Source organism: Chionomys nivalis, chromosome 5, assembly GCF_950005125.1.
Source record: "Chionomys nivalis chromosome 5, mChiNiv1.1, whole genome shotgun sequence".
Taxonomy (NCBI): Eukaryota; Metazoa; Chordata; class Mammalia; order Rodentia; family Cricetidae; genus Chionomys; species Chionomys nivalis.
This window is the reverse complement of record NC_080090.1, coordinates 53,925,355-53,940,332: the sequence shown is the minus strand read 5'-3', so window position 1 is coordinate 53,940,332 and position 14,978 is coordinate 53,925,355.

Below are 14,978 nucleotides of genomic sequence, written 5' to 3'. Positions count from 1 at the left end.
AATAATATAAATCAGAATATATAAGGGATTCATCATTCAAAATTTAAGTTTAGCTAGACCCATTGTCTTAGCTAGGATTACTATTGCCCTAATGAAACACCAACCAAAGCAAATTGGGGAGGAAAGGGTTTATTTGGCTTATATGTCCACATCACTCTTCATTATCAAAGAAAGTCAGGACAGGAACTCAAACAGGACAGGAACTTGGAGGCAGGAGCTGATGTAGAGGCTAGGGAGGGTGCCGCTTGCTGTTTTGCTCATCATGGCTTGCCCAACTTTCTTTCTTGTAGAACCAGGACCACCAACCCAGGGATGGCCTTATCCACACTGGGCTGAGCCCTCCCCAATCAATCACTAATCAAGAAAAGGCCCCACAGGCTTGCCTACAGCCTGATCTTATGGAGGCAATTTCTTTTTTTTTTTTTTTTTTTTTTTTTTTTGGTTTTTCGAGACAGGGTTTCTCTGTGGTTTTGGAGCCTGTCCTGGAACTAGCTCTTGTAGACCAGGCTGGTCTCGAACTCACAGAGATCCACCTGCCTCTGCCTCCCAAGTGCTGGGATTAAAGGCGTGTGCCACCACCGCCCGGCTGGAGGCAATTTCTTAATTGAAGTTCCCTCCTCTCTGATAACTATGGCTTGTGATAAGTTGACATAAAATTATCCGGGACACCTATATTCCTGTAGCCCCAACAAAACTCAATGGTTAGCCAGGTTGGATTTTAGTGGTATCTGTACTTTGGTCTATTGTGGGTTCTCTATCTGGGGTGCATAGATGTTTGTGCTTTGTCTCCCCTGGAAAAATTTTGTCACACAACAGCAGCTACCAGATGACATCACTACTGAATAAGGGAATATAGAAGAAAGAGAAAGACTTCCAAAGACCGAGACTGGAGGCTGAGATAAAGGAAGGACAGTCTTTGGGCAGCAGCTCAGAAAGCAGCTTGAGAGGGCCCAGTAGACATGGAGGTTAAAAGACTCCAAACAAAAACCAACACACCAATTATCTAGTGGGTTTGCGCATGTTAAAATTCTGTTGCTTCACAGAGTGACTCTTACAGGCGTGGGTCAGAGCTAGAGGTTTCTAGGTTCTTGTGTCTCAGAACAATTAATTGGACCAGAAACACATGGCTAGTGATAGAAATAGAAGCAAAGGACTGAGAAATAAAAAGGGGCTGGGCAAAGTGGCTCAGTGGGCTAAAGCCTGGTAAGTGTGAAGGCTTGCGTTCCATTCTTGGGACCTACATGATGGAAGAAAGAACTGAAGCCCATAGCTGCTCTCTGACCTCCACACTTGTAACATGGCACATTCACCATGGGATGCCCCTCATTCCAACCCCACACACAAACGTAATAAAATGTTTTAAAGGTATTCTGAAAAGTAGACGTGATCTAATATGCAGGGGAAAGAGATACTCAAAGACCCTATATCACGTGATTTCTTTTTTTTTTTTTACTTATTTATTTATTTTTATTCTTTTTTAATTAAAATTTCTACCTGCTCCCCATTTCCCATTTCCCTCCCCTCCTCCCAAATATTGCCCTCCCCCCACTTCCCTCCCCCTATCCCCACTCCTCTTCTCCTCCCCCCACTCCATTCCCCCTCCCTCTCGATACTGAAGAGCAGTCCAAATTCCCTGCCCTGCGGGAAGACCAAGGTCCTTCTATCTACGTCCAGAAAGGTGAGCGTTCAAACAGGCTAAGCTCCCACAAAGCCAGTTCATGTATTAGGATCGAAACCTAGTGCCATTGTCCTTGGCTTCTCATCAGTCTTCATTGACCGCCATGCTCAGAGAGTCCGGAATCAACCCATGCTTATTCAGTCCCAGACCAGCTGGCCTTGGTGGGCTCCCAATAAATCAGTTCCACTGTCACAGTGGGTGGGTGCATCCCTCGTGGTCCTGATTTTTTGCTCATGTTCTCCCTCCTTCTGCTCCTCATTTGGACCTTAAGAGCTCAGACCGTTGCTCCAAATTGAGACTCTGTCTCTACCTCGATCCATCGCCAGATGAAGGTTCTAAGGTGATATGCAAGATATTCATCAGTATAGGATAGGGTCATTTCAGGTTCCCTCTCCTTAGTTGCCCAAGGTACCAGCTGGGGACATATTCCTGGACACCTGCGAACCCCTCAAGAGTCAAGTCTCTTGCCAACCCTAAGATGGCTCCCTTAGATAGGATATATACTTCGCTGCTCCCGTATCCATCCTTCCTATATCCCAACCATCCCAATCCTCCGAGCTCCTCCCATCCTCCCCTTCTCATATTTCTCATCCCATTTCCCCTTTGCCCCATGCCACCTCACCCGCAAGTTCCCAGTTTTTGCCCTGGAATCTTGTCTACTTCCCCCTCTCCATGCGGATGACTATATGATTTTCTTTGGGTTCACTTTCTTATTTAGCTTCTATAGGATCACACATTATATGCTTAATGTCTTTTATTTTATGGCTAGAAACCGATTATGAGTGAGTACATCCCATGTTCCTCTTTTTGAGTCTGGGATACCTCACTCAGGATAGTGTTTTCTATTTCCATCCATTTGCACGCAAAATTCGAGAAGTCATTGTTTTTTACTGCTGAGTAGTACTCTAATATGTATATATTCCACACTTTCTTCATCCATTCCTCCATTGAAGGGCATCTAGGTTGTTTCCAGGTTTTGGCTATTACAAACAATGCTGCTATGAACATAGTTGAACAGATACTTTTGTCATTTGATGTGGCATCTCTTGGGTATATTCCCAATAGTGGTATTACTGGATCTTGGGGTAGGTTGATCCCAAATTTCCTGAGAAATCGCCACACTGATTTCCAAAGTGGTTGCACAAGTTTGCATTCCCACCAGCAATGAATGAGTGTGCCTCTTTCTCCACAACCTCTCCAGCAAAGGCTATCATTGGTGTTCTTGATTTTAGCCATTCTGACAGGTGTAAGATGGTATCTCAAAGTTGTTTTAATTTGCATTTCCCTTATCGCTAAGGAGGTTGAGCATGACCTTAGGTGTCTTTTGACCATTTGAATTTCTTCTGTTGAGAATTCTCTGTTCAGATCAGTGCCCCATTTTTTTATTGGGTTCATTAGCATTTTAAAGTTTAGTTTCTTGAGTTCTTTATATATTTTGGTGATCAGACCTTTGTCTGTTGCAGGGTTGGTGAAGATCTTCTCCCAGTCAGTGGGTTGCCTTTTTGTCTTAGTGACAGTGTCCTTTGCTTTACAGAAGCTACTCAGTTTCAGGAGGTCCCATTTATTCAATGTTGCCCTTAATGTCTGTGCTGCTGGGGATAAACGTAGGAAGTGATCTCCTGTACCCATATGTTGTAGAGTACTTCCAACTTTTTCTTCTATCAGGTTCAGTGTGTTCAGACTAATATTGAGGTCTTTAATCCATTTGGACTTGAGTTTTGTGCATGGTGATAGATACGGATCTATTTTCATTCTTCTACACGTTGACAACCAGTTCTGCCAGCACCATTTGTTGAAGATGCTCTCTTTTTTCCATTGAATACTTTTAGCTCCTTTATCAAAAATTAGGTGTTCATAAGTTTGTGGGTTAAAATCAGGGTCTTCTACTCGGTTCCATTGGTCGACTTCTCTGTTTTTATGCCAATACCAAACTGTTTTCAATACTGAGGCTCTGTAATAGAGTTTGAGGTCAGGGATGGTAATGCCTCCAGACGATCCTTTATTATATAAGATTGTTTTGGCTATCCTGGGTTTTTTGTTTCTCCATATAAAGTTGATTATTGTCCTCTCAAGATCTGTGAAGAATTTTGATGGGATTTTGATGGGGATTGCATTGAATCTATAAATTGCCCTTGGTAGAATTGCCATTTTTACTATGTTGATCCTCCCTATCCAAGAGCAAGGGAGATCCTTCCATTTTCTGGTATCCTTCTCAATTTCTTTCTTCATTGACTTAAAGTTCTTGTCAAATAGATCCTTTACTTCCTTGGTTAGGGTTACCCCAAGATATTTTATGCTATTTGTGGCTATCGTGAAGGGTGATGCTTCTCTGATTTCCATCTCCGCTTCCTTATCCTTTGTGTATAGGAGGGCAACTGATTTTTTGGAATTGATCTTGTATCCTGCAACGCTACTAAAGGTGTTTATCAGCTGAAGGAGTTCTTTGGTGGAGTTTTTGGGGTCGCTTATGTACACTATCATATCGTCTGCAAATAATGAAAGTTTAACTTCTTCCTTTCCGATTTGAATCCCTTTGATCCCCATATGTTGTCTTATTGCTATTGCTAGAATTTCAAGCACTATATTAAAGAGGTATGGAGAGAGTGGACAACCTTGTCGTGTTCCTGATTTTAGTGGAATAGCTTTGAGTTTCTCTCCATTAAATTTGATGTTAGCTGACGGCTTGCTATAAATAGCTTTTATTATAGTTAGGAACGACCCTTGTATTCCTAATCTCTCTAAGACCTTTATCATAAAGGGATGTTGAATTTTGTCAAATGCTTTTTCAGCATCTAATGAAATGATCATATGGTTTTTTTCTTTCAGTTTATTTATATGATGGATTACATTGATAGATTTTCGTATGTTGAACCAGCCCTGCATCTCTGGGATGAAGCCTACTTGATCATAATGGATAATTTTTCTGATGTGTTCTTGGATTCGGTTTGCCAGTATTTTATTGAGTATTTTTGCGTCGATGTTCATGAGTGAGATTGGCCTGTAGTTCTCTTTCTTGGTTGTGTCTTTGTGTGGTTTTGGTATCAGAGTAACTTCAGCTTCATAAAAGGAATTTGGCAATGACTTCTCTGTTTCAATATTGTGAAATACATTAAGGAGTATAGGTATTAGGTCTTCTTGGAAGTTCTGGTAGAATTCTGCATTGAAGCCGTCTGGACCTGGGCATTTTTTGGTGGGGAGGTTTTTTATAACAACTTCTAATTCTTCGCGACTAACAGGTCTATTTAGATTGTTCACCTGGTCCTGGTTTAACTTTGGTATATGGTACTTATCTAAAAAAGTGTCCATTTCTATAACATTTTCCAATTTTGTGGCATACAGATTTTTGTAGTAAGATCTAATGATTCTCTGAATTTCCTCTGAGTCTGTGGTTATGTCTCCCTTTTCGTTTCTGATTTTGTTAATTTGCGTATTCTCTCTCCGCCGTTTGATTAGTTTGGATAGGGGTTTATCAATCTTATTGATTTTCTCCATGAACCAGCTTTTTGTTTCATTGATTCTTTGGATTGTTTTCTGTGTTTCTATTTTGTTGATTTCAGCCCTCAATTTGATTATTTCCAGTCTTCTACTTCTCCTAGGTGAGTCTGCTTCTTTTTTTTCTAAAGCTTTCAGGTGGGCTATTAAGTCTCCAATGTGTGCTTTCTCCGTTTTCTTTAAGTGGGCACTTAATGCTATGAATTTTCCTCTTAGCACTGCTTTCATAGTGTCCCATAGGTTTGAGTATGTTGAGTCTTCGTTTTCATTGAATTCAAGAAAGACTTTAATTTCTTTCTTTATTTCTTCCTTGATCCAGGTGAGGTTCAGTAGTTGACTGTCCAGTTTCCATGAGTTCATAGGCTTTCTGGGGATAGCATTGTTGTTGAATTCTAACTTTAATCCATGGTGATCTGATAAGACACAGGTGGTTACCGATATTTTTTTGTAACTGTGTAAGTTTGCTTTGTTACCGAGTATGTGGTCTATTTTCGAGAAGGTTCCATGAGCTGCAGAGAAGAAGGTATATTCTTTCCTATTTGGGTGGAATGTTCTATAGATGTCTGTTAAGTCCATTTGATTTATTACCTCCCTTAATCCTCTTATTTCTCTGTTAGGTTTCTGTTTGATTGACCTGTCCATTGGTGAGAGAGGAGTGTTGAAATCTCCTACTATTAGTGTGTGTGGTTTGATGACTGCCTTGAGTTTTAGTAACGTTTCTTTTACATAAGTGGGTGCTTTTATATTAGGGGCATATATATTCAGGATTGAGATTTCATCCTGGTGAATTGTTCCTGTTATGAGTAAAAAATGTCCATCTCCATCTCTTTTGATTGATTTTAGTTTGAAGTCAACTTTCTTAGAAATTAGTATGGCCACACCTGCTTGTTTCTTAGGTCCGTTTGCTTGATAAACCTTTTCCCAGCCCTTTACTCTGAGTAGATGTCTGTCTTTGTGGTTGAGGTGTGTTTCTTGTAAGCAGCAGAATGTTGGATCCTGTTTTCGTATCCAATCTCTTAGCCTGTGCCTCTTTATAGGTGAGTTGAGTCCATTGATATTAAGTGATATTAATGACCAGTGGTTGTTAACTCCGGTCATTTTTCCTTTCTTTCTTTCTTTTCTTTGGTAGTAGAGTTTGTGTGTTTCCCTTCTTCAAGTTGTGCTGGTGAAGGGTCTTTAGATGTCTGAGTTATTGTGGGCATTGTTGGACTCCTTGGTTTGTGATTTTCCTTCTATTACTTTCTGAAGGGCTGGATTTGTGGCTACGTATTGTTTAAATTTGTTTTTATCCTGGAAAACTTTGTTTTCTCCATTTATAGTGAACGAAAGCTTGGCTGGGTATAGTAGTCTGGGCTTGCATCCATGGTCTCGTAGTTTCTGCAGTATATCTATCCAGGACCTTCTGGCTTTCATGGTTTCCATAGAGAAATCAGGTGTAAGTCTGATAGGTTTACCTTTATAGGTAACTTGACCTTTTTCCTTTGCAGCTCTTAATATTCTTTCTTTATTCTGTATGTTTTGTGTTTTGATTATTATATGACGAGGAGATGTTTTTTTTTTGATCCAGTCGATTTGGTGTTCTGTATGCTTCTTGGACCTTCAAAGGAATATCTTTCTTAAGGTTGGGAAAGTTTTCTTCTATAATTTTATTAAATATATTTTCTGGACCATTGAGCTGTACTTCTTCTCCTTCTTCTATCCCTATTATTCTTAGGTTTGGTCTTTTTATTGTGTCCCAGATTTCCTGAATGTTTTGTGATGAGAATTTGTTGGTTATGCTGTTTTCTTTGATGAGAGTGTTTATTTTCTATATGGTATCTTCAGTGTCTGAGATTCTTTCTTCTATCTCTTGTAATCTGTTGGTGGTACTTGTCTCTGTAGTTCCTGTTCATTTATTCAAATTTTCCATCTCCATCCTTCCCTCGGTTTGTGTTTTCTTTATTACTTCCACTTCGTTCTTCAAGTCTTGAACCGTTTCCCTTACCTGTTTGATTACTTTTTCTTGTTTCTCTTGGTTTTCTTGGGTATCTTTGAGATATTTATTCATTTCCTCTACCTTTTTGTTTGTAATCTCTAATTGGTTGTGGCAGTTTTTCACCTCCTGTTTAAGGTCCTCTATTATTTTCATAAAATTCACTTTTGAGTCGAATTCTTCTAATTCTTCTGTATTAGGGTTTAGACTTCTCATTTCGGGATTCCTGGATCCTGGTGATGTCACGTTGCCTTTCAAGTTGTTGGGGGAATTCTTGCATTGGCGCCTGCCCATCTTTTCCTTCAAATGGAGCCAGGAGAGGCCTGATGTCTTGGACCAGTCTTTGCTGTGACTAACTCTCTAGGTGTATCTCCTCAGTGTAGGGGCAGGAACCGTTCCCTTCCAGGTGAACTCCTCAACACCAAAACATGGATGCGTGGTATTCCAATGACCCGCGTAAAGAAGGCCGAATGCAAGGGGTCGGGCGGGGTCCAGTAGAACACAGGCGACACTGCAGTACAAGCTGGAGGTGCCTGCGCTCCCTTTCGGGGGTTGCTGAGGCCTGCCCACTGCTCTGGTTGGGTAGCCTTAGTGTAGGGGCATTTGTGCTCTCTACCGGGACCGTCCGCCCCAGGATAGTACACACTCACCCGTCCCGATGAAACTTCTTGGCACCTACACAGGAACTCCTGGATGCCCCGATGAGCCAGGGACTAAGGGAAGTAGGGCGCAGGCAGAGCAGGTCCAGCAGATCACAGCAGAGACTGCAGCCCCAGCAGCAGGGGCCCGCTTTCCCTGGCGGGGACCTTGAGGCCTGCCCTCTGGTCAGGGACTCACTGCTCTGGGTTGGTAGCCTTAGTGAAATGGCAGGAAACTGTTCCACAGCTAAGGACCTTGCAGACAAGGCAGGTTTGGGGGTGGGGGTGGGGGCGGGTGTGTAGGAGAGCAAGCCCTGCAGCAGGAGCTGGGGGAGGGGTGTTTGTGCTCTCTACCGGGACAGTCCGCCCCAGGATAGCACACACTCACCCGTCCCGATGAAACTTCTCGGCACCTACACAGGAACTCCTGGATGCCCCAATGAGCCAGGGACTAAGGGAAGTAGGGCGCAGGCAGAGCAGGTCCAGCAGATCACAGCAGAGACTGCAGCCCCAGCAGCAGGGGCCTGCTTTCCCTGGCGGGGACCTTGAGGCCTGCCCTCTGGTCAGGGACTCACTGCTCTGGGTTGGTAGCCTTAGTGAAATCTATCACGTGATTTCTGATCTTTAAAGTCACCTACGCAGCAACAGCAGGCTCTTTTTGTTTTGTTATATGGAGCCCTGGTAGGGACAGATTTCCAGTTTTTCTACTGTCTTCTTCTTCTTCTTCTTCTTCTTCTTCTTCTTCTTCTTCTTCTTCTTCTTCTTCTTCTTCTTCTTCTTCTTCTTTTTTTTTTTTTGATTTTTCGAGACAGGGTTTCTCCGTAGCTTTTGGTTCCTGTCTTGGAACTAGCTCTTGTAGACCAGGCTGGCCTCGAACTCACAGAGATCTGCCTGTCTCTGCCTCTCGAGTGCTGGGATTAAAGGCGTGCGCCACCACCGCCCGGCTGATCTACTGTCTTCTTTTGACTGTTACTCTTTTTATAAAGATTGTGTATGTGCACATTTGTGTGTGGATGTACACGCCTATGAACACATGCAGAAGCAAGAAGAAGGTAGTGGGTGCCTTCCTCTATCACTTTCTGCCCATTCCTTTGAGACACTGCCTGTCCCTGAACCTGAGGTCTCCATCTGGTTAGGCTGTAAGTCTGTAAGCCCACGATTCTTCTTTCTGCACTCACTGCAGAGCTGAGGTTAAAAGCGCTTGTAGGAATCCCTTGCTTGTTGCTTGGGTACTGAGACCTGATATGAGTCTTTATGAGGGCAGAACAGTACTCTCTCCATCACCCATTGTAGCTTTTTTTTTTTTAACTCTTTGTTCTTTGGGGGCCTACCACCCAGCTCCCTAATAAATACATGGAGACCTATTCTTACTTATGAATGCCAAGCCTTAGCTTGGCTTATTTCTGGCTATCTTTTCTTAAATTATCCCATCTATCTTTTGCCTGTTGGCTTTTACCTTTATATATACCTTTCTTTACTTCTTACTCCATGGCTTGCTGTGTAGTTGGGTGGATGGCCCCTGGAGTCCTTCTCTCCTTCTCCTTTTTCTTTACTCCTTCCTCTTCTCTCTTCCTTTTATTATCTCTGCCTGCCAACCCTCCCTATTTCTCTTTCCTGCTTAGCTATTGGCTGTTCAGCTCATTATCAGATCAATCAGGTGTTTTAGGCAGGCAAAGAAACACAGCTTCACAAAGTTACACAAATGCAACATAAAAGAATGCAACATGAGCCAGAGCCAGAGACTGCTGAGGGTCCAGACATGAATCTGGGACCTTCAAGGGAGTAGACCTAAGCCAACACCCTGGTGGGTCTGGGTGAGAGTCTAGGACCTCCCAGGAACTAGGCTGGAGTCAGGACCTTTGTCAGCCTGGGCATGGGGGAACCTGGGTCCTCTTAGGGAATAGGCAGGAACCAGATATCACGGTGGGGCCAGGCACGAGTCTGGGGCATCAGAGAGAGTAGGCCTGAGCCAGGTCCTCTGTGGGTTCGAGCATTGGTCTGGGACATCAAAGGGAATGGGCAGGAACCTGGAACCCCTGCAGGTCCGAGCTTGAGTCTGAGACCTCTGAGGAAGTAAGCAGGTCCTCTGTGGGTTTGGGTGCACCTGAGCCTGGGACCTCCGAGGCAGTAGACCAGAACCAGAAACCTTTCCAGCTCCAACCCCAACCCAGGGACTTCTGCAGGAGGGAATCCGGACCAGGATTTACAGATACAGATACAGGTCAAAGCCCGTAACCTAAACCAAAGTTGCCCTGAGGCAAGGAATTGCACCTAGGGCAACAAGTTCCACAGGAGTAGAACTCCTAGGACAGCGAGGGCCAGAGGAGTCAAGCTCCACCGGGACCAGAAGCCAGGAGCAAACCCAGCCCTGGGAGCCAACCCAGATCTGGGACACTGGCAGACCAGGATTGAGCCAGTGACCTGACCCAGAGTCTGAGATCTCCACTGGAACTGGAGTGGGAATGAACAAGTTAACTAAGACACAGAACAAGCTCCACTGGGAGCAGAAGCCAGGAGCAAACCCAGTCCTGGAACAGGGGTGGATCAGGACTGAGCCAGGGACCAGATCCAGAGTCAGTGATCTCCACCACAACAGATCCAACTCCAAGATTTACAGAAACAGATCAAAGCCAGCAGCCTAGGCCAAAGTAGGCCTGAAACAGCAAACTCCAAGGGAACAGACCAAAGCACAGGAGCACTGAGCTACCTCCAGGAACAGGAATAACCAACAGGGTAACGAACTGTGACACTGACTGTACCATGAGGAACAACCATCTGAGCTTTGGATTCACTGACACCTAGAAGATTATTCAAAAGAATCTCAGACAGCCCCAACCACACCTATTAAAGGAAAAGAGGAGTAGAAAAGGTAAGATCACATGCTACACCACAAAGAACAACACAATACCAGTAAAACTTAAAGACTCTACAACAGCAAGACCTGAACAACCAAATATGGATGAACCAGAAGAAAATGAACTAAAAAATAACCTCAAGAGAATGTTTGAAATTCTTAAAGATGTAATGAGAAATTACATTAAAGAAATGAGGAAAAAACAAACAAAAAGTTGGAAGATGCCAACAAATCACTTAAAGAAAACCAAGAAAAAGAACTCAAACATATAAAAGAAACTATTCAGGACTTGAAAACTGAGATAGAAAAAAATAAAGAAAACACAAGCCAAAGGAATTATAGAAACAGAAATCATGAGAAAATGATCAGGAACCACAAATGCAAGCATGAACAACAGAATACAAGAAATGGAAGAGAGAATCTCAAGTACTGACGATACAATAGAGGAAACAGACTCATCAGTCAAAGAAAACATTAAATCTAACAAAAGCTTAATTCAAAATATCCATGAAATATGGGACACCATAAAAAGGCCAAATCTTAAAATAATAAGTATAGAAGAAGGAGAAGTTCAACTCAAAGGCACAGAATATTTATTTAACAAAATCATAGAAGAAAACTTTCCCTACCTAAAGAAAGATATGCCTATGAAGATACAAGAAGCTTACAGAACACCAAATAGACTGGATCCAAAAAAAGTCCTCTCACCACATAATAATCGAAACACTAAACATACAGAGTAAAGAAAGAATATTAAGAGATACAAAGGAAAAAGGCCAAGTAACATATAAAGGCAGACCTATAAGAATTACACCTGACTTCTCAATGAAGACAATGAAAGCCAGAGGTCATGGTCAAGCATTATGCAGACATTAAGAGACCACAGATGCCAGCCCAGACTACTATACCCAGCAAAACTGTCAATCACCATAGAAGGACAAAACAAGATATTCCATGACAAATCTAGATTTCACCAATACCTAGCCACAAACCCAACCCTATAAAAAATACTAGAAGGAAAACTCCAACCCAAGGAAGATGGCTATACCAACAAAAACACAGACAATTGATGATCTCATTACAGCAAATCCTGAAGGAAAAAAATGCACAAATTAACATCACCAACGATGAAAACTAAATTAACAGGAGATAGCAACCACTGGTCATTAATATCCCTTAATGTAAATGGACTCAACTCACCCATAAAAAGGCACAGGTTAACAGATTGACGAAAACAGAATCCATCCCTCTTCTGCATACAAGAAACACATCTCAACCTCAAAGACAGACATTGTCTCAGAGTAAAAGGTTGGGAAAAAATATACAAATCAAATGGACCTAAGAAACAAACAGATATATCTATTCTAATATCTAACAAAATAGACTTCAAGCTAAAATCAATCAAAAGAGACAAAGAAGGACATTTCATATTAGTCACAGGGAAAATCCATCAAAAGGAAATTTCAATACTGAACATCTATGCCCTAAATACAAGGGCACCCTCATATGTCAAAGAAACACTTCTAAAGCTTAAACCATATATTAAATCATATAGTAAACCCCACACACTAATAGTGGGAGACTTCAACACTCCTCTCTCACCACCGGACAGGTCAATCAGACAAAAAAATGAACAGGGAAATAAGAGAACTAACAGATGTTATGACTCAAAGGGACTTAATAGACATCTATAGAACATTCCATCCAAACAGAAAAGAATATATCTTCTTCTCAGCACCTCATGGAACCTTCTGTAAAATTGACCACATACTAGGTAACAAAACAAACCTCAACAAATACAAAAAAATTGGAATAACCCAATGTACCTTATTAGATCACCATGCTTTAAAACTAGAAGTCAACAGCAATACTAATTCCAGAAAACCTACAAACACATGGAAATTAAACAATGCTCATCTGAATCATCAATGGGTCAAGGAAGAAATAAAGGGGGAAATTAAAGACTTCCTAAAATTCAATGAAAATGACCATACAACATACCCAAATTTATGGGACACAATGAAAGCAGTGTTAAGAGGCAAGTTCATAGCACTAAACAGCTACATAAAGAAGCTGTAAAAATCCCACACTAGTGAATTAACAGAACATTTGAAAACTTTAGAACAAAAAGAAGCAAACTCATCTAAGACAACTAGATGGCAGGAAATAATCAAATTGAGAGCTGAAATCAACAAAATAGAAACAAAGAAAACAATAGAAAGAATCAATGAGACAAAGAGTTGGTTCTTCAAGAAAATCAACAAGATAGACAAGCCTTTATTCAAACTAACCAAAAGGCAGAGAGAGAATATCCAAATTAACAAAATCAGAAATGAAAATGGGGACATAACAGACACCGAGGAAATACAGAGGATCATCAGGTCATATTTTGAAAACCTATACTCCACAAAAAAGGAAAACTTAAAGGAAATGGACAGCTTTCTAGATAAATATCACTTACCAAAATTAAATCAAGATCAGATAAGCAAATTAAACAGACCTATAACTGCTGAAGAAATATAAACAGTCATCAAAAGTCTCCCAACCAAAAAAGGCCCAGGACCAAATAGTTTCAGCTCAGAATTCTACAAGACTTTCAAAGAAGTAATACCAATACTTCTCAAATTATTCCACACAATAGAAACAGAGGGAAGATTGCCAAACTCTTTTTATGAGGCTACAATTATCCTGATACCCAAACTACAGAAAGACAATACTAAGAAAGAGAATTACAGAACAATCTCACTCATGAACATTGATACAAAAATACTAAATAAAATACTAGCAAATCAAATCCAAGAACACATCAGGACCATCATCCACCATGATCAAGTTGGCTTCATCCCAGAGATGCAGGGATGGTTCAATATACGAAAATCTGTCAACACAATCCACCATATAAACAAGCTGAAAAATAAAAACCACATGATCATCTCATTAGATGCCAAAAAAGCTTTTGACAAAATACAACATCCCTTCATGATAAAGGTCTTGTAGAGAGCAGGAATACAAGGAACATACCTAACATAATTAAGGCAATATACAGCAAGCCAGCAGCCAATATCAAACTAAATGGAGAGAAACTCCCAGCGATTCTACTGAAATCAGGAACAAGACAAGGTTGTTCACTCTCTCCATATCTATTCAATATAGTTCTTGAGGCCCTAGCTAGAGCAATAAGACACCAAAAGGAGATCAAAGTGATACAAATTGGAAAAGAAGAAGTCAAACTCTTACTGTTTGCTGATGATACAATAGTTTACTTAAGTGATCCCAAAAATTCTACCAAGGAACTTCTACAACTGATAAACACTTTCAGCAATGTAGCAGAATACAAGATTAACTCAAAAACATCAGTACACAGATGATAAAAGGGCTGAGGAAGAAATCAGAGAATCAACACGTTTCACAATAGCCACAAATAGCATAAAATACCTTAAAGTAACTCTAATAATCAAACAAGTGGAAGACTTGTATGACAAGAACTTTAAATTTTTGAAGAAAGAAATTGAAAAAGACACCAGAAAGTGAAAAGACCTCCCATGCTCTTGGGTAGGCAGAATTAATATAGTAAAAATGACAATCTTACCAAAAGCAATCTACAGATTCAACTCAATGCCCATCAAAATCCCAGCAAAATTCTTCAAAGACCTCGAAAGAACGGTACTCAACTTCATTTGGAAAAGCAAAAACAAACAAACAAACAAACAAACGGGATAGCCCAAACAATCCCGTGCAATGAAAGAACTTCTGGAGGCATGACAATCCCTGACTTCAAACTCTACTACAGAGCTACAGTACTGAAAACAGCCTGGTATTGGCATAAGAACAGATAGGAGGACCAATGGAACTGAATAGAAGACCTAAATGCCCCTCGATCGAAGAATGGATAAGAAAAATGTGGTACATTTACACAATGGAGTACTACACAGCAGAAAAAAAAATAACGATATCTTGAATTTTGCAGGAAAATGGATGGAGCTAGAAAACATTTTTTTTTTCTTTTCCGAGACAGGGTTTCTCTGTGGCTTTGGAGCTTGTCCTGGAACTAGCGCTGTAGACCAGGCTGGTCTCGAACTCACAGAGATCCGCCTGCCTCTGCCTCCCGAGTGCTGGGATTAAAGGCGTGCGCCACCATCGCCCGGCTTAGAAAACATTATTTTGAGTGAGGTAACCCAGACACAGAAAGACAATTATCACATGTACTCACTCATAGGTGGATTTTAAACATAAAGCAAAGAAAGCCAGCCTACAAACCACAAACCCAGAGAACATAGACAACAATGTGGACACTAAGAGAGACTTACATAGATATAATCTACATAGGAGTTAGAAAGTAGAAAA